This window comes from Manacus candei, unplaced genomic scaffold, assembly GCF_025592945.1.
Source record: "Manacus candei isolate 608988 ecotype Guabito, Panama unplaced genomic scaffold, ASM2559294v1 h1tg000049l, whole genome shotgun sequence".
Lineage (NCBI taxonomy): Eukaryota > Metazoa > Chordata > Aves > Passeriformes > Pipridae > Manacus > Manacus candei.
This window is the reverse complement of record NW_026138097.1, coordinates 27,424,676-27,444,854: the sequence shown is the minus strand read 5'-3', so window position 1 is coordinate 27,444,854 and position 20,179 is coordinate 27,424,676. Positions and strand designations below refer to the sequence as shown.

General features: G+C 40.3%; 1 protein-coding gene and 1 long non-coding RNA gene across 2 annotated transcripts in view; one reads left to right on the top strand and one right to left on the bottom strand.

Annotated features, from left to right (window-relative positions):
• Window positions 1–20,179, bottom strand: part of ANKH (ANKH inorganic pyrophosphate transport regulator) — a 105,395-nt gene that overhangs the window by 74,881 nt on the left and 10,335 nt on the right. The window lies entirely within an intron of this gene.
• LOC127476429 (uncharacterized) lies at window positions 9,726–14,910 on the top strand. The gene is made up of 2 exons (XR_007906609.1): window positions 9,726–9,847; window positions 12,487–14,910. It is a non-coding gene; the product is annotated as an uncharacterized LOC127476429 (long non-coding RNA).

Genomic DNA, 20,179 nt, shown 5'->3' with positions numbered 1-20,179 from the left:
GTCCTTCCCATGGGCTGCAGACTTTCAGAGAACGCGAAACAGCAAAATTAATTTAATAAATAATAATTCCAGCGATTTAATAAGGATTATGACGATAAAAACATGACAGCCCCTAGGTAAAGATTACCTAAGCACACACTACACTTCTGTTGCAAAATCAACTCAATTTTCTCCAAAGAGTTGTAGCGCATGCTGCCACTTCCTTTCTTTTGACATTCTCATTAGTCCTCCTAAATTCAGAAAACAAAATACTACAAAAATGGGAAGTCAGAGAGGACTGCTGTTAAAAAGTCTTCTGCTCCTATACCTTGTCCCTGCCAAGTCACAAAGTACAAATAGGGCATGCAGGATGGAAACCAAAATAGGAAAATTGCTTGTAAAGAAGAGACTAGATAAGGAAATGGACACCCAGACTCTACTACTGAAAGGAACCAAAATGATTCTTAGCTTAACTTTTTTTTTTTTCTAAATTTGAAAACTTAAAGTTTTTACTTTCATTTTAAAGAACGGACAGATTTCTTTCTGAATTAATGACTGAACTGGCATGAGAGCCATCTCTGTGTGGTTCTTGAACAAACTGAATACTTCTTGATTGGACACTTAGGAACATCACTCTTTCCTGATGAAGTCTGGTAAGTGGTGTCTGCTTTCAAAGAGGTTGTGCTCCTTGACTGAAGGTCCATCATTTTTTGCTTCCAGTGCATGCTGAGAAATAACTCAGATTGGTTTTGTAGGAGGACAAAGCTGTATTTTATTAATGCTTTTCTTAAATAAAATATTTTTCAAAATTGTCATTAAATCTCTCTTTTTTGTATCACAATTAAAAAGTCTCACCAAGTTACTACACTGGGATGAGAATGACTTACATGAGCTTATATATCAGAGGATATTTACTGATAATCTGAAATATGACTTGAGTCCTACACACAAAATATGTGCATGAAATAACTCTGTTAGCCATTCCTGAGACCTAACCATACTGTATTTTGTTCAAATAAGACTTTTCTCCCTTTATTGCTGTTGTCTACCAGTGTGTGGCTGTTCAAAAATATCTGAAGTCATACAAAATGACCCAATTACAACATACCACTGGCATTACACTGAACATATATGCTTCAAAAGATACAGCTTAAATCTAAATATATGGAACCTGACGGTGACTTCGTTTGTCATTTTGCAGTGTGGTCAAAAGGCAGAATAATCAGATGTTTCATCCTTGGGCTGAAGAAGGATATTCTTTCTAAGTCCTGTTAGTTCTCAGTTTTTGCCCCTTGGTACTATGATATCTGAAGAAACTGCTGACACTTCCTATTCCTTTGCTGCTTGATAGTAGCAGGAAAACAGGGAGGTTAAAAGAGCAATAAGGGAATTAAAAGGATTCTTAAAAGGACTTGAAAGGAAGTACAAGCAGTGTTGGGAAGAAAGCACGCTCTCTGAATGAACGCCCTGCTTCCTGACAGCATCTCCAGCCTTTGATTAGGCTCAGCCCCTGGAGACTCCTGCAAGAATCCTAAGGGCTAATTAGAAAAATGACATGAAGCAATGTTAGTATTCCCAGCTGGTCTTTATTCTTTGCTTTCCTTCTGAGGGGGGAAAAAAAGCAAAAGGAGCGAGTACTGTACACGCCAGTAACATCAGAAATTGAGCTACATTGATTATGGTGGTTATTCTATCAGATTTGTGTTGCAGTTGAAGGGATTGAGCTCCATGAAAGGAGGTCAGAGAATTAAAAAAAGGTCTTTCCTAAGAAGCCACCCCTTGGAGTATGCATGAAAGGCTATGGGAAGAAAATTACTCTCAGGCAAGACTGTGCTGTTGCTGCACCTTTTTTTAATACAGCCAGGGCTGGAAACAGCATGAATAATTCACCCAAGAGACTAGCTAGATTGAAGTGGGAGAAAAAGTGAATTTCCTTAATTTACTACCAGTATTTACAAACTGTACCTTGTTTTAGTCTTCCTTGTTGGTAATTCTTACTACTTTCTTGACTTATGAGTTTGGCACGATGTCTGAAAAACAGAGAGCAGTGCAGTGACACAGCAAAACAAAAAAGAAAAAAAAAAATCAGGAGCCAAAATTGATCTGCCTCTACCAGCAGCTCAAATAAAAATTATAATGGAAAAAACCAACAGCACCTTCCATGCAAGCTTCTCAGACTGTAGAGTTTATATGTAAAGGTAGCTCCATCTATAAATAGTGACTGATGCAACTTATTATGTTACAGCTTAGTTTAGCAGGAACAACCTTTGATGAGCGTGGAGGCAAAAATCAGTTTTCCTTGGTCCAGCATTTCTGTGCAGACAGATCATGGCTGTTGACCATCTAAGCCTCATTACTGGGTACATGACAAAGAAGAGAAAATATATGACAACAGCCATGACACAGTTGTCTTGGAGGAAAGAGCTGCACCTTTCAGCCAAGCTGAACCACTTCTGTGTACACTGTAATGGCTTAGAAACATAATGTTATATGAAACGTAATAAGATGCTAGTGGTGGCTGTCACAACTAAAAGCTTTATCATGATGTGGCCCCAGGTTAATGATCCAAATCCCAAATACCCCAAGGGGAAGCATCATATAAACCAATTAGTCCCCATGTGCAGAAGAAGAGCTCTGTATGGAAGGACTGATTTCCACCCAAAAGAGACATCTGCTTCTCTTTAATTTAAATACTATTTTTGATAAGTAAAGGACTCTCTGGCTCTTTCACTGCTGAGAAAAACCCAAGTCTCAATTAGAGGCCACAGCTAATATAGAGGTAATAGACAGAGACGTGCCTATTTGTAGGGATGTGCACATTCAGTTGTCAGTGGGAAGAAGCAAAGACTATTAAAAAGAAAGTGAGAGTACCTTTCTGAAGGATGAGCTGTTTAACAGAGAGAAAACATGGCCTGGAGTTTTTAACGTTTGAGGTCTGAAGTGAAGAAAGTAGGTCCTGTTTCTTGTCTGGCTGTCGACTTACATGACCTTCGTTATAATAGTGTCTTTGCAATGTGCATTGAGAATTTAGGTTTGTAGAAGCCACATAGTGGAAAATCCAGTAGTACTATAGGAATAAAGAATAACCCATGCTGACCTTCACTGTGTAGATTTAGATATCTGATTTCTATATATATTTTCAGAGAATGATTTGAGGTTTTTCACCCTGGCAGGATGAATACGGCACCATGACAAGAAAAGACAATTGAGAGCAGTCTACAAAAAAAAGAGGTCTGTGCTTGCCTCTGTATAATACAAGCTTAACAAAACTGGAGTTCATAAAATATCAATATATTTTTTTTAATTTTACTGAATAAAAGGAAACTTATGCTAAGCAGTATGAGAGCTTTTAAACAAATAGGATGATCTCTCTGCCACTATGGGAGCATGTGATTCCCCATGTCCACTGCAGTTTCACTTCTGAAGACAAACAAAACATCCCCAGTGGCCAAGTCATTCCACAACAGTCCCTCAGCAACAACTTCTAGCAAATGTTAGCAACTGTCAGAAGAAGTTGCTAGATTAGATGGCCATCTGAGTTGACACTGATGGACAACTAGAGGGGCACTGGCTGATCTGGTGTTAATAACATAAATTTACTTCTTATTCATATAATTTGAAATATTACTAACCTACTTCAGAGGGTATGTACTGATATCTGAGGTGTGCTTTGAGATAAGAATCTATGCATAAAATATGCACCTAAATTTATGGGAAGCAATCTGTCTTCTGGGAAGGTATTTAAAAGAAAACTGCTGGTCTGCTTGAAAACAGTGCTGACAAGAAAAATGGCAAGTCCATATCATTCAGCATTTGCAGGGTTAATTTTTTTGCTAAAAATGACATTAAGTCATGCCTTACATCTGTAAGTCTATATATACTTTCTGAGGTGGCAAACAATTTCTACTATATGCATATAGAAATTAATAAATTGACATTGACCTAATTGATGTGTTTTTAAAATGTATACTCAAGCTGACACTGGCTAATGGTTTTCCTCAGTGCAATTAGGAGAGAGATTTTGTTTCCAAAAACTCTCCCACAAATGATGCACCCAGCTGCTATCAGCTCACAGCAGCCAACAGCAGGCAGCCTAAATCCCTCAGCTGACACTGGGTCAGGGTATTTATTACCTTCCCAACCTTCTCCTTATCGCCACACTGCTGAACCCAGGCGTGGTGGGTTGTTCTGCATCAGCAGGCAGGAGCATCAAGCTTGTTTTGGTCCTTTCTAGAGAGTTAGCTTCTCACCTCAGGTGCGTTTAGTCATTCAAGAGCAGGAACCATCCCACTGTTGTTCTCCACTACCTTTCTCATCTCCTCCTTGAGCTCCCAGTGTGAATCTTAAGTGATTTCCCATGAGCAGAAGAGAAAGCACACATGCTAAAAATACTGTATGGACAAGTAGTCCTCAAAGTTCAGGGCAAGAACCTACCTGATAGGAGTAAGCTTAAAAATAAGCCAGGTCCTGAGAGAAGAAGAGACACTGCACAGTCCCTGTATCCCAACAGTGAGGCTTTTACCAAGGATTATGTTTTGCTGTGTACCCTATCAGGACAGTGTGTAACAAGAAATCTCACAGTGAAATATATGTCACGTCTTGCACAGTAGCTTTTTCTGCAAAAATGCAATACTGTACATGAACAACCACTGCTCTTTTCTTAAAAACAGAGATGAAAAATACCAATGCTGGTTGCGGAGATGCTGGAAGCTGTCTGCCAGAAGGCTGGCCTCACTGGCCACATGGCCAAAGGCACGGCAGCTGCCTGACACAGCCTCCGTCATGTCAGCCCTCCTGGCACTCCCCCTTCTCCTCCTCCTCTTCCCTGCACCCAGCCTCCACTTAAGCCAATGGAAACATTTTTTTGGCTTCAATCAATACTGGATCAGGTCCTCTATCACTGAGTGAACTTGTTTGGTTTCTTCTGGAGTGGCTTCCACATATGCAGAAAAAGTTATCCCATAAACCTAAATTCAGGTGGAAAAAATAAGCAGCAGCATGCAGGGCACTCATGCCTTGTGATGTTGTGGCTACAGGGAGCTGAGCTGCCTCCCCCAGCACCACAGGCACGGACTTGGGGGGAAACACTGGCCCTCTGCACCTCTCAACCCCCTGCAAGAGGCAGCCAAGCACAACATCCCTGCCTGTGCAGAGAAGGGAAGGAAGCAGTCTGGGACGAAACACCATAATGTGGACATCGTAATCGGTTTTCATCCAAACCGAGTCACGTGTAGGGAAGTTAAAGAGCAAGACTGGAAAAACACATTGCAGAGCACTGCTGTAAAGAATTTGTACTAAATCAAGCACCAAACTTAAGCACGCCTTAAAAATATTAATTCAAGAGGACTGATTTTGGCTTGAAAGGTCGGCATAAACACAAAAATATCTGAAAGAAGAAATGAAAAATGCTCTCAAAGGCATCCCAACAAGCTTTCTTTATTTTAAATTTGCTAATCTTTTCCTAAATTGAGTGGACATGTAGTTGGCCTATTAACATGGTTGCATATTCCTATGGCACTTCATGAAAACTTTTTTTAAAAAAAAAATCTTTTTGAATAATTTTCATTAATAGAAATGTCAGAATGTTTCAGGGGAAGTTTATGACTTGTTATTATATGCTGTTTTAATAATTTAAATGGCGGTGTAACAATCCAGGAATGGAAACAGCGTGTTCCAGGAATGTTGCAGTGAATTAGTAATCGTGATCTGCTTGTAATTGCTGATTATCCCCATGAATTCTACCCAGACTAGTAAAGTGAATGTTTTTTTACTGACAAAAAGAAACTTGGGAATAGTATTAACTTACAAAAATTCAAATCAACAGTGGCCTACTCTGTTTCCAACAAGGTTTTTGACTATCTGTATCATTCATATAAATAATTGCAGAGGTTCAGCATATTGAGCAAGAGACTCTACTCCAAGAGCAGGGCCAGGGCAGGAGTCATGTCCTTCGGTACATGTAAATAGGGTATCCTGTTACCAGGCAGTGCCATTGCAATGTCAACAGAAATACTGTCGCTAGGGGAAGGAGAACAGCCAGCGGGCTATGGAGGCAGGCAGCTGGACAGAAGACAAGGTAGCAGAGCCATGTATCATGGGCAGTTATTGCATATGCCAAGAAGTATTTGAGTGATATATGGGATACACGGCAAAATAACATATGTTCATTTGGATGTGTTGTTTTTACTGACTGTCTCACTCAGCCTTGTTTCTCTTTTGACAGTATTTGTTTCGAGGAAAAATTTTGTGGTTTGGAGGGAGTAATAAATACAGCATCAGCACAGATTTGCATGAGCAGATGCTGGGTTTCTTGTGTAGCAGGCTGAGAGGTCAGATGCACAGTCACCAGGCAGTACCAATAAGAAAGCTTATGAAAACAGGTATGATTACAAAGGAAAATGTTAAAAGAGGAGTCCAAGACAACAGATGGTTCTGATAAAGTAGAAAATGAATAAAAAGAAGATGTGATGGAGACTAACAAGGGACAGGGTATGCAGTAAGGAGCGGTGAAGTGTGACATACACTTAAGGAAAAAAGAAGGTAAGAGGAAAGCCAAGGCTTTAAACTTTGCCAGGGAGTATTTACTGTATATGATGAAATTAATTGCACTTAAAGCAAACTGATATCCATAGTGAACTCAAGAGATAATTCATGAACTGAAGACATTAGACAAGTCAGCTCTTGCAAATGAGCAGTTCAGAGCACTGACAGGCCGGCAGCTCGTTAAATAGTTGATATACAACAGTCATCAGGAAAACAGAAGAGAATCAGATGAAGGTGCTGAAGGAAGGAGAACAGAAGCACAGATGAGTAGGAAATACTGTGAAAAGGGCTGCACACTAAAAAAGAAAGATGACTTCAGTAAAAAATCATTCCAGATCATGTTGGACAAAACATGCATTTTGGTATACCAGGTTGTGACACAAGAAAGCGCTCAGCTGAGACAGCATCCCTAAACCAAGCTCAGTGATTTTTGCTATTGCATCTCTGAGCCACATTTAACACTTGATAGGTACCAAGTTTCTTCAACCGTCACCATGAAATAATTTCTTGAGGTATGCACAAAGTTCTTTTGAAGTCAGCAGAGCACTACAAGCATCTGCTCATATGCATTGTACCAGGACCAGACTGATACTGACCATGGAATACTCTGCAGACTACTTGTAAAACACTGCTCAACACATGATGCATTTTTGCTTTCTGTCTTTAAATTAACATATGACAAACCTAAAGTATTTCTGAAGGTTATGGTTATTGCATTTTGTGGAAAAAATCATGGACTTGATGGACTTGATTCTCCCTTTGGAAGCATTTATGATACTTGGGAGTTAAAGGCAGAAATTCCACACAATTTATTGTATTAGACTTTATTGGCAAAGGTTCTAGTTTAATATTGTTATATTCCTACAATTTCAAGTGGTTTTCCTCACTTGAATGGAGATGCCCAATGGTATCAAATATGCTGTTGGCTTTGAGGCAGGAAGCAAAACACCTCAAAAATGACAAAGCTTCCAGATTCTTGGAGCTGAAACTCTTAGGTTTATACTGAATGACTGAGTTTTCAGAGTCCTAAGGCAATATGTAAGATTGCATAACCTTGCCTGACAGACACTAATTTAGCTGTAGGTTGTCCAAAGAGACAAACCAGGGTCTTATGAAAATCAACTTAAGCCAAGATGGAATAAGAACTTAGGTACAATGAAAGAAATACTGTAGATAATGTCTCTATCTCCTGAAACAAAACTTCACAAGACAAAGCAGAGCAGATCATCCTTAAGTGATATTAACGTTGCATAAATTATGCCATGCTAATAATTGGTTTGTTAAGTGTTGAGAATGCCTTCTTATACAAACATGTAGGTTTACATATTAATAAATACTAACCTGAAATCTGACTCTGAAGTATCAGTCATCATTGATAACATCAACATATGAAAGAGAAAAAAAAATTAATAAACATGGTTCAAGTGTCCAATCAGAGCAATTCCTATCCCTGTCCTATCCTACATGCCTGCTTTACATACACACACATACACAACCATACTTGTTTGTTGAACCACTATACTTTCCATTTTCTGTACATTTGGTGGTTTGTAAGTGCAGCAGCAGATATGGCTGATATATAGCACAGAGATTTTGCAAGTGTTTCTATTACAGTTGCACAAGAAATAAACAGAATTCAATAAACCAAAAAATGCTGTTTGCCTTTCCCAGCTTTGGAAATTTTTCCCTTTGATCACTGTTTGCCAGGGAATCTGGGCTCTTTAAAGTATTCAGGGACCTTCACTGACATAACTTCACCTTCTGCATCTCTTCTCTTGAAAACTGCTGGCAAGATAAGTTCTTCCTGATAACCAAGGGTCATTAAAGTTTAGTGACCCTCTATGGACACCCTTGCAACATCACTGCTTGCAAATGCAGCCAAATGTGGACTGTGGAGGCAATTAAGATAGCAGAAGGAGAGACTGGGCTTACAAACAAAAGGGGAACTTGGTGTACGATAAAGATGCTTACACAGAGCTCATAATCTCCTCAATGCAACTCACAAGTTGCACTGTCCCCAAACAGCCACAAGTGAGACATGCTTTCTCCAGCCTGCAGCACATTTGCCGTGAGGAGAGCACAGAAACAGCAATGGTGCAACACCATGCTCACCAGCCACAGTCAGTGCAAAAGCTGATCTCTCCTTTGGGTGTGGTGGGGAACAGAGATATTTTAATTTCACTTATCAATTTATGAGTTTTCTCTTTAGTCTGAATGAGCCCCTCAAACAGTATCTGCAGGTGCAGGATGACAGCTTCAGAGCTACCTCGCTGTACCCGGTTTTGTGTAACAGATCTGTCGGGATCTCCACAGCTCAGATGTGCAGATTCCAGGCTCCACAGGAGACTCCACTACCCCTGACACTGTAGGACAGTCAAGACCAAGTCCCTGCTGCATTCACAGGAGGAAATCTGTTTTCAAGGTGGCACATTTTCTCATTTACTTTGTTTCTTGAGTTCAAAAACAACAACTTGAACTTTGGAAAATTTTCAGTAAAGAGTAGGAGGCTGACTGGCACAAACTAAAAAGTGAAACTTGAGGGGAAAAAGGAAGAAGCAAGACTGGTCTCCTTGGGCATATTCCAAATATTTATATTCTGCCTTTTAAAGTCCTCTTCTGTTGTCAGATACAGCCTCATTCTGCTAGCAGCAGTCAGAAACACAAAATGGCCTAGAGTTCAAAGCAGGAAAAATCAATGCACAAATTTTGGTTTACCATAAATACACAATGGTTGGCTGAATTTGCTTCTAACAGTCTGCAACCCAAGCATGGTATTCACAAACTACTTTGCATTTATTTTTGGATTGGGTAAGTACAGGGGGAGGAAACTGAGCAAAGTAGCAAGCAACTTGCATCACACAACTCCACCTATTAGATAGGACGGGCAAAGTGGTGACAGTCGCTAACAGTGAAAATAAATCTGAATGCAGCATTCTTAATTGTGACAAGTGTTCAGTAGTGAATTATAATTATCATGTTATTTGTTTACAGCACTCCTGTCCCTAATTTTTATTTCTTCAGCTGATGACCTAGAAAGTAAAACAATTATTTAAGCAAAAATAATGAGGGTTTTTTTTCTAAAAGGAAGTAGCTGCAAGAGACTGTGGTGTCACTAAGTCCTCATTTGTCACTGCTCCCCAGTCCACCAGTGCAGTTCTGCTGGGCTTAGCTGCACACTTATGCTGAAGTTGCCAGACATAGCTTTGGGACCCAGGTGAGAGCAAGACTGTCAGCACTGTAAGCAATCCCCATTGGTTCCTGGTGATGGCTGTAGAAGGGAAGAAACCAGGTGCTCTTTGAATAAGAAGTGTTGAGATCTGGCAAGGTAAGGAGGTTTTTTTGTGGAATGAAGGGAATTCCCTTAGGATTGTGAGGTTCTCTGAAGAGTGTATTTTTATCACGTTGCATCTTATAGGATATTGCCCACTGGGCTATGAATTATCCCACTGCTGACATCTAAGCTGTGAACACAGCAGCATTGCTGCTATCGGAGACATCCCAGGACAGGAAGCAGCGAATAAGTGGCCATTCAGTACAACATCAGGTCAGCTTGATATTTAGAGAATTCATTGCCTATGTTTCCAGAAGAAACATGACTCAGATACATGTGATCAAGAACATTTGCATAGAAATTGGAGGCAGATGTTTGCTGACAGGCAAAGTGCAAACTTCAGAAGCAATGAGCTCCATTGAAAAGATGGGTCTTTGGGTTTCTGGAGGAAATAATCTTTTTTGGCTACCACTGTAACAGCAAATAAGGAGTTAAAGTTGCAGTGTCATGCAAACTAGAAAGAACATTAGAAGAAAACAGAACTTTCTGTGTTTTTTTTTTTTTTAAAGGGAACATGCTGGGTGTTCAGAATACTAAGAAACTACAGTGCTGGTGAACTGGAATGAAACATGGCGTTAAAACACAGAGTGCTGTAACTGAACTATAGTAATTGTTATTTGAAACACAGAAACTGTCCTTTCTTCCAAATCTAATTCTCTGGTCACAGACACAGTAAATCAGCCAAAATACCATAATTAAAAAATCCCTTTCACTGCATAAGCACACTTAATTTTTGTCTTAAGCTTTACTCTGGTATCCATAAAGTCTGCATGTATTCCACTTAAGAGATACTGAAATTCTATAGTAAAAGGCTGAAGCATAGATTCCTAAAATGTAGATAAATCAAGTAAACTGTCTGTGGGAGATTTATCCCTTTATTTTTTTTTTTTGAGTATAACTGTACATATATGCAGGTTTATATCACCTTATCATCTTCAACTTTTTTCCTCTAATATTTTTTTTCTGAAACATAACACTACAAATGATACTCCTTGCTCTCCACAGCTGTTGCATAGCCTTCACAATTTTTAGCTGTCTGAGGCTTGTTCACTACCTGACTGTGAATTTGGCTAGATTACAGCTGTTTTCCTGCTGTTAGTTTATAAATACAACTCAGACAACATGATATTGAAACACTGGTCCTTTATCTTCAAAACAGAAAAGTGAAATGTAGTCGTAGCTTCAGAGCAGCCTATTTCATGGCCCTAACTAGCCTTCTTCCTTTATTTAACATTGTTAAGAATGGGTACAGTCAGCTGTATGTTTTGTTGTTTTTCTGTAGGTCACATAAACATTTATCAGCATAGAAAATTGTGGAAAACAGAACTATTCATGTAGAGTAGTTCTCAATTTAGAGCTTCAAAAGAAACCACGCACTTACCTGAATCACTGCCTTAAATTTTATTTTCATGGAATTAACGTTATGAGTGATCAGCTTTATCTGAGCTTTATTCCCAGAAAACATCTCACACTTCTGTATAGTGAAAATCAGCTTTTTGCTTGTTCAGGTCTGAGCTTATTCTTCTCAGCAGTAGCCGTCTAGCTCTGCCAATGGGCAAAAATTATGTCCAATGGAGTCATCGAAGACAGTACTCTTTGGGTATCCAGTGAAGGCAGACACGGTGGTTTCCTCATCTCTCCTGGGAGCTCTGCATCTTACTATAACAATGCTATTGATTTCTTCACAGAAGTACCCTTCAGTTACAAATAAAGACCAGGCTACTGGAGCATTAAAAGAAAAGAAAATTCCTTGCCTCATTTTGTTAGTTTCATGAAAATCTGTGAGATTTGGCTACTGCTTTCAAAAATTGACATCCTGCAGCCTCATTAGGATTATCTGATATTAGTTCATAAATAAAGACGCTTTTTCACACATTGTTCCTGTCTCTTTTTCTGTCAACGAGTGCCAGCTACCTTCTCCTTCATTGCTGACTTCTCAGTCTATGGCAAACAAGTCCTGGTGATACAAAACAGAGGTACTGTTGAGGTAGTAATACAATAACATTGTATTACAACTATTAGACTACTACCTTCTCCATTCTTTTCTTTCTTTCTCTTTTGAGATGTCACTACTATGCAATAAGGACTCAGCAGTGATTTCATCATTATTGGAAACAGAAATATTATATGAACAGATACCCCTCACTTTTACAACAGCACTAACTTCTGACAGAAGCTGGGGGCTCTTTAAAGTCATGGGCTTTGATGTTACAAGAGAAACTCCAAAGGCACAGACAGTGTGATTCCCTGCAGGTGAAAAACTGGTGGACCTTCATCCCAAATCCATGTTGATCTCATGGGTTAACAGGCTGCTGCTTGAAGCCTTGCATTTGGTCCTCTCTCCTGATCTGTTCTTTAATTGTCTGAGTAAAGGGAGGTTTGCTTATTGGCATATCCAAGGCCCTTGACTTTTATTCTGCTTTTTACATAATAAGTTCTTTGTCCAGAAAGCAAAGAAATGTGATGACTATAACTTTTGTTCCAACGTCTGGGCTGAGTTTTGGGCCATTAAGACTCTTTCCAATTGTAAGATCTTGTTCCCTCAGGCTTTTTTATGTAATGGGTGATAAAGGAGTTGGAAAGTAAATTTATTGCCTCTTTTTCTTAAAGGCTTTCCTTTTTCTCCTCAACAGTGCTAACAGGACCTCTACCGCTGATGCTATTGGATTTCTCCTGAGTGTCTTATTCCTCAGTGTCATTAACAAGGTAAGTTATCCTTTCCTAAATCTCCTCCTCCTACTCGCTTTCAAGGGTCGTGTTTTTGCATGGCTTCAATGTTAATGTGGAGAACGTTCCCACTGAGCATAGGGAAACTCTACAGACTGTCTTGGATCAGGAGTGCACTTATGGGTCATGGGTCTTCAGATATCTTTTCTGTGGGTATCAGATATTACGGACAGCCAAAAACTTCCAGTGAGCCCAAAAGAATTGGAGCCACTTTTATGTCATGTGATATTAGTCTTCTTTCTTTTACTCAGACTTCTGTTTCTCTATTTTCAGTTTGGAAACCCAGCATTGTGCCCGATATTCACGTCCCCAGTGAGGACTCTTTCTGATGACTCCACAGTTTCATAATGACATTGAGCAACAGCTGACTTCTGTCTGCACAGGCTGCAGCAATTTCTATTTCCAGACTGTCTTTATTCTGCTTAGTTAACAATGATACAGCAAATTTCTAACTCACTACCAAGAGTGAATGAAAAAGACCAGTCTTTTAAAAAGACTGGGGCAGAAAAAAAATCAGTTTTCTACTTTCTAAGGGCACTGTTACCTATCTGTGGCTGCAGGGATCATAATGACTATTCAAGGAGCGAAGATATGGAGGGAAATACCAAATCTAAACCCATTTTCCCATGCATTAGTCTAGCAATGAGGAGTGATCATTAGTGATGAAAAGGCCATAGCTATGCTGCAGAGAGACTTCAACCTTTCCAACTCTAGGATGCAAGTATAAAGTAAACAGATCAGCCACTTTATTTGTGGAGGAGTGAACACTGCCCTGATTAAAAAAAAACAAAAAAAGGTCAACAGTGTTCATAAATGCTAGAGGATTCACCTCTTTGCACATACAACAGTGACAGAGTGAGACAAACCTTTTGCCTACCCCTCTCCCTGGCCACCCCTCTTCAGCAGGGTAGAAGGAGGAGTGGAGCCAGATGATGGACACAGGGCAGAGCAGGTAGCACACACCTCATGGTCTGGCCCTTTGCTTCCATCTGCTGTCAGCAGAGTAACTGGACTGTGCTTCATCAGCACTCAAACACTTGCATGTATGTGGTATAACTAAAAAGAATCCAGAAGGCCCCAAATCAAATAAAAGTCCCTCTTCCCTCAACCACAACTCACCTAAAGGAAAATGCCTAATCTCTCAGACACAGAAGTAAGACTCTCATGTTTCAGCATGTGCTCTCCTTAGAGGATGCATTGTTCTAGTCACGTCATGTAAACATTTTAAAATCATATTTTTAATTTACTAGAACAACACCAATATGGCTTCTTAGTAGCCACAGTTATGCAGAGGCCAACAAATTTAATGGCCGCACTTCTAAAATGCCACATTTCTGAAAGTACTGTCTTGTAAAACTTGTAATAGATTTTTTTTCTCATTATGGTAATAATGGTTGCTTTGCTTTCTGAAGGACAAAAGCAGCATAATTCAAATGGATGGAAATACACACACTGAGATTTTCGAAGTGGCCAATGGAAGATGTCTCTTCCAGTGTTCTCAGTACAGTCTGGATGCTTCCCTCTTTAAAAGGATTTTCATATCACAACAGCAGCCTGCTATTTGGAATGCTGGGAGAAGACATAAGCAGTCAGAAAATGGGAAAGTATTTTATGTTTTGAGATTGTTTTAAATCAGAATTAATGGCAACAAGAAGATGATCAGCTTTGATTTATCATTAGCATTCAAAACAGAAAAAAATAAAAGATAAGCTGTCCTGTGAACAGGGATAAAAGGGAATTACCAAACCCTTCCAGATTTTGTTTAACGTGTTATCATTGAAAGAACTTCTTTATGAAACTGAATATACCTTGTCTTCTCTCATTATATTTTTCTCATTTGATAGAGCAACCTCCATCCCCAAGCTCATCCTTCTTCTGACCTGTTCCCCACCCCCCGCTCATTCTGCTGGAGCTGAAAATGAACAGAGCTTTGTTTGTTCGCTGGTGCCAGCAGCAGCAGCAGTAGCAGCAATGTCAGCCTTGCAGAGGAAGCCCCCTGCGTAAGTGTCCCCAGGGGAGGAGACACCTTGCATTTTTGGGGATCATTCCTCTGACAGAACAGGGTTTGTGGAGGTCTCAAGTAAGCAAGGAAGAAAGATTCAAAAACATGTATTTTAGAACCAGAGCATATTCAGAGAGATTGAGAAGTTTGCAATCTTCCTTTCACACAAGGAACAGAAACAACTTGCAGGGGTGTACGCTTATGTCCTTTGTGGTTCTCCAGGCACACATGCAATAGCATGACATTTACTAATGCAATCTTAAAAACAAGTAGTTCAGCTTTGCTGACCCTGCTCTTTCCAGAGTCTCATTGTTCTGGTGGCTGGGAACCTTCCTTATTTCCAGCTTAAAAGCACTCACTGTCTTTTCACAGTCATGTTGCTACTCAATTTCCTCTTGTTTACAGGTAGGCTAACATCTTCTCATCAGAGAATATGATCCCATCTCCCTCACACAGAACCACCTTAATCATGCTCTACCTATCTTTGCTGGACTACAGAAACCAAAACCTTTCAGTTTTGCCTCCTCAGATAGGATGATGAAAAAAATTGAGAAATTAACAGCTGGGTTTTCTTTTTCTTAATCTTTTGAACAAGCTCAAACTGAGCTGCTTTGAGTATGTATGGCCACAACTTTGCAAAGTATCCCAGGTGAAATCTCACTTAAACCATTATTATCTCTACTGGGGGATAGGTCATTAGATAAACCCTCCAAGATCTCCTATCTTCTGATCTTCATGTTATCCTCACACATTTCATGGTGTTCTTTTTTCCTCCCAGAAAACAGAAGCCCTTTGCAATGATACTTCAGGCAGCTTGCAGTGCCTAGGTAGGGAAACAGCCATCGATTAGGAGACAGCCTTGCTTCCACAAAGTTAGAGGTTTGAAATTTGAACTCTTAAGAATGCTAGGCAAGCCAAAACCTATCTGCTACTGAAGCTGTTAATTCACTGACTTGTTTATTTAGAATACTTTCTCCTAGTTACATGTTTTGATTCCTCCCAGCTGGCTTGTTGCTTTCTTACTGTCCTCCATGCTTCTGCGTTATTTTTTTCTTCATTATCAACCTCTGCAGAAACACTATCAGCAATTTCTGTAAGGTGGGGGGATTTTTGAAAGAGTCTTAGGATCAGTGTTGGCTCAGCACAAGTTTAATTTAGAACATGTGATGGGTCTGACTCACACTGTGCTATTCATGCCATCCATCTCTAATCTGGAAACCTAGTAGTTTAGTTATGACCTGGAAATGTCTGAAGACAAACTATATATAGCATTTAAAAATATTTATAATGTTAAAAAATGTTATGAACATCTCCAAAGTCCCTCAAGTGATGCACAGGTTCACAATGGACACATTTGTCTGAGGCCTACAGTGAACACTTTCACAGCACCTGGACCTCTCTGCAGAATATATTCATGCCCATATACAACTGACTAAGTTTGACATGCTTCTCCCAGGTTTCCTCCAAGGATTGTCTTTGAAAAAACACACAAAGGAGCAAGTACTCTCTAATCCAAAAGGGGCTTTGTTGAGATTAGATTCTCTCAGCACTCCAACATCTTTATCTCTGGTCACAAAGGTAAGAAAACCTTCCTGCTCAGCTACAGCAATGAGACATAGATGCGGGATGGACAGGCATGTGGGGAATGCAGGCAATGTTATTCTCGTCTGTGATCCAGAAATTGGCTTTAAGACTTAGTGAGAATAATCACTAACTGACATCACTGACTTTTGTTTGCAACTTCTTTAAAAAAAGCCGCCAATGAGGACAGCAGGCATTTACCACGTGCTATCAGACATCAGCATTCAGGGACAAAAATTTCACTGCTTCTCCTACACAGCATTGCACTGAGCAGGAATTCAAAGCAAGCCACCTGGGTGATGAGAGGGAGCCACAAGTCATTGGCAGTGGAAAAGCAGTCACAGCTGTGCCTTGCTAGTACTGTGACTTGCCTGATCCTAGAGAAAAAGAATCTGAACCAGACCGACCCAACCCGGCTCTGACATGGTGGGAAGTGAAAGGAGGAATACAGATAGCTGGGCAGCACATTGCCTGGTATCGCAACTGCATGTCTGAAGGAAGAAGAGGCAAGCACAGACCCTTTGCTAGATAAAGTCGTGCAGCTTTACAAAGCTCACATTGATCATTTGAAGCCTGGCTATCTCATACGAGATAAATACCTGTACATGAGTTTAACTCAGGCTTACATTTAAGGGCCACAAACATAAGAAAGATTTTTAATTAATCATTTGTTTTGCTGAACCAGGCCTCTCGTTTGCAAGAAAGGAATCTGTGGGGGGCAGGTAGCAAGCACCTTGCTGCCATACTTACAGTGGACTGCTTATCTGCAAACAGCAATGGGATGTGCTTTTGGAGGCAGCCTGTGGGACAGGCACAGAAAAGGAGAAGCAGAGAGGACAGAAGAAAAGATGTCTGAAGATTACAGACTACTGTGGACAAAAAAAGGGTAGCAAATGAGAGGCAAGATGACAAGGAGGAGGGACAGGAGCTGTCCAGGGCCACCAAACATGGTAGCATGTGGGAAGCCCCAGCACAGGGCTGAAAAAAAAATCCCCAGTTTTAAATAAATATGTATAAACAAAGACCAAAACCAGACAATAAAATATGAGACTGATGATGCTTGATCCAAGCTTTTCAGCTTGTCAGGCTGCAGACGCCAGACTGTTGGTTATGGTGCTGCGTCAGTGCGCTGCCATGCAGGGATTCAGTGGAAGAGAAAAAAAGGATTGAATTGTGCATAGCTCCTTATTTTTATATCCTGTTTCTCTCTTTCTCAATAGTTGTTTTCTTTCTTTCACAAAGGAATCACAAAACAAAGGGATATACACAGAAGATTTGAGGTTATAGAATCTTATCTGGTCAAAACAGAAAGAAGGAAAGTGTAGAGGTATTTGATTCTAAATGTCATGAGACTGTAGAGGCATTATTCTTTATGCAGAGCAAATGAGAGACACTCATGCTTGTAGTTGCCTTTGAAACCAACTCCCAGAAGTTGCAATAGTAACCTCTTGCAAAACAGCTACTAATCCTTTCTTGTAATAGTTCCAAGCTTGTCTGTGCATCCCGCACCCCCACACTGTGTCAACAGCAAAGTGAAACAGTGCTTAGGGTCCCTAATGCTATAAGCATGTTAAGAGTGAAAAAAACCAAAACAATAAACTCAAATATCCTTTGTTCTTCTGGCTGCAGACAGTATCACTTCCCTGTCAGCCAGTTATCTTATTTCTTGTCATGGCGCTCCCTACTTAGAGTTCTCAAAAGACAGAGCAAACTCATCTAGAAATCCCTGTATTCATATCTAATGGTTTCAGGTGCTGATACTATTCTTACCTGTTCTTGGAAAAAGGTCAAGGATATCAGTGAGTCATATTTTTTCCTCCATTTATTTTTACAGTTATACACAGGTTATCCCTTATCAACAACTGGACAAGTATTGCTTTAACATTCTTAATGGTGCTGGGGATAGAGAACCTGATGGCCTTCTCGTTAAGCTAAATTTGCACTGGCATGCCTCCTTTGTCTACTTTAGACTTCTAGCAGGATGAGAGAGGAAAAAGTATCTAGTTCATTATTCAGAAGGATATTAGTGATGAAATTATGACCCTGCAGTCACTTTGACTGCAAGCATTTCAGCCCTTCTAGTGTGGTGAAAAGCTTACATGACCCAAGACAGGCATTTGCTGGACACTGGGACTTCTGGGATGTGCTGATATTTTTGAAGCCAAAGATGCAGGCTCTTCCCTTTCAGACAGCTTCCCTCTTCATCTAAACTCCTCTCTCTTACCACTCATTTCCCCTTTCAAATCAGTGGATACACACAGAATACAGCAGACCCCATATCTGCAGATTACTGCAACGCATGACCAAACCCTTGGAGTTCAAGTCACGAACATGTAACTTCACATGAGGTTTCCTTGATGAAGTCCTGAGGCAGTGATTGTACCTTCACTAGCTATTTTCTCCTCAGTGATGCAACCACCCACAATGCGGTAAGAGCTTGCAGCTGACAAAAAAGGCATGCTGCGATTTGAAAAAGCTAGCCTACAACGATACTAGCCTCTTCTGGACAGCAATTCAAAGCTCACCAACAGGTCAAGCCTAGAATAAGAAAATGTCAAGCAGGCTACCTGCTGCGATTTGTCATAAATTTATTAAAGAGAGAAACGCTGGCCTTTGCACGGTATTAGCTGAAGGGAAATACACTACTTACATATCAGATTCAGAAGGCACTGCTGACAAAAGCTCTTCCCAAGAGCTGGAGCATGTCCTAACCAGTAGACCGTTGACTGCATCTCAGAAAGCTCATATAAGACCAAGACTGTGAATGCTGAAAGGTCGTCATGCTTTCATGCTTTGAAATAAAACACTTTGAAGCAAAATGACTGCCCACAAGTATATAAAGAACAGTGGTGCAGTGATCAGGAGTGCTCTCAAGGTCACATTTTTTAAAAGATGAAATCCATGTAGAAAACCATAGATTCAGAAAAAAACCCCAGCATTTGCACATACAACACGTAACAGAGGCAGCTCGAGCTATAAACAACACATCAAGTACATGTGCAGTTACAGCCCCTCTCATTTCCTTAACCATTTTGCCTTGCATATAAGTCAGTAAGTAATCAAGACAGTACTTTAGCACCAACCGGTGTATAATTCTCCTATAAAGTCAGTCTCCTACTCACAACAAACTATGTACATGTGCATGTGTGTATTAAAGAAGGGTGTGAAAAATGTATTTACCTGTGACAAAGAGAAAGCTTTCAGTGGATGACTATCTTTGGTGTTTTAAGGAGCTGAAAAATGTTGTGTGGTTTGGACTTTCTTTCTCTTTTCAAGGAAATGCTTAAGATTGCAAAATCATTACATCCCAACACAACCACAGGGGAAGCTGACAGTGCTGGAGCCCCACATTACCAGTTTTTATGTGCTACTGAAGTGCAGAGGAAAATGACCAGAGATGTCCCCATGACTGTACAAAACCAAGGACAATTGGAGTTATTTTGATGAGCTTCAAAAACCTATGAGCAAGAGAGGGCAAAAATTAAAATTTAATGAAGAGGATGATCCAAACACTCAGATCAGAAGATTTATTCAACACCACCACAGGCCATGCAAATGGAGAAAACCAGTTCCTTTCCAAGTACATCACCCAGTATTTTCACTTCTGCCAGGCAGAGTTCATGTCTGGTTTGAACTCATCTCCTTAGCTGGCCTCTTGGGCTCAGTGAGTTGCAAATAATTCTAACACTCAAAGTCATCTCCAAAATGCCACAGAGGGGAAGGAAGGGGGATGGACTGATGGAGTAAGTTACCAAAGCCAGTAACAGGGTGAGGGCAAAATGCATGGGCTCCCTGGTAGCAATCAAGGAAAGGAGCTGCACTGCAGCTCCAGTTGGGTGACAAAGCCACATAAGTGTCTGTGTAACTAACACACTCCAGCACTCGCAGGAGAACCAAGCAAAGGACCCTCAGAACTGAACTGGAAAGACAGTAAGGGTCAAGAAAGGGTGCAGGGCTGGGCAGGCACCATATGAGACCACAAGACCTAAAATGTCCTTGATGCTTGCCTTGATGCT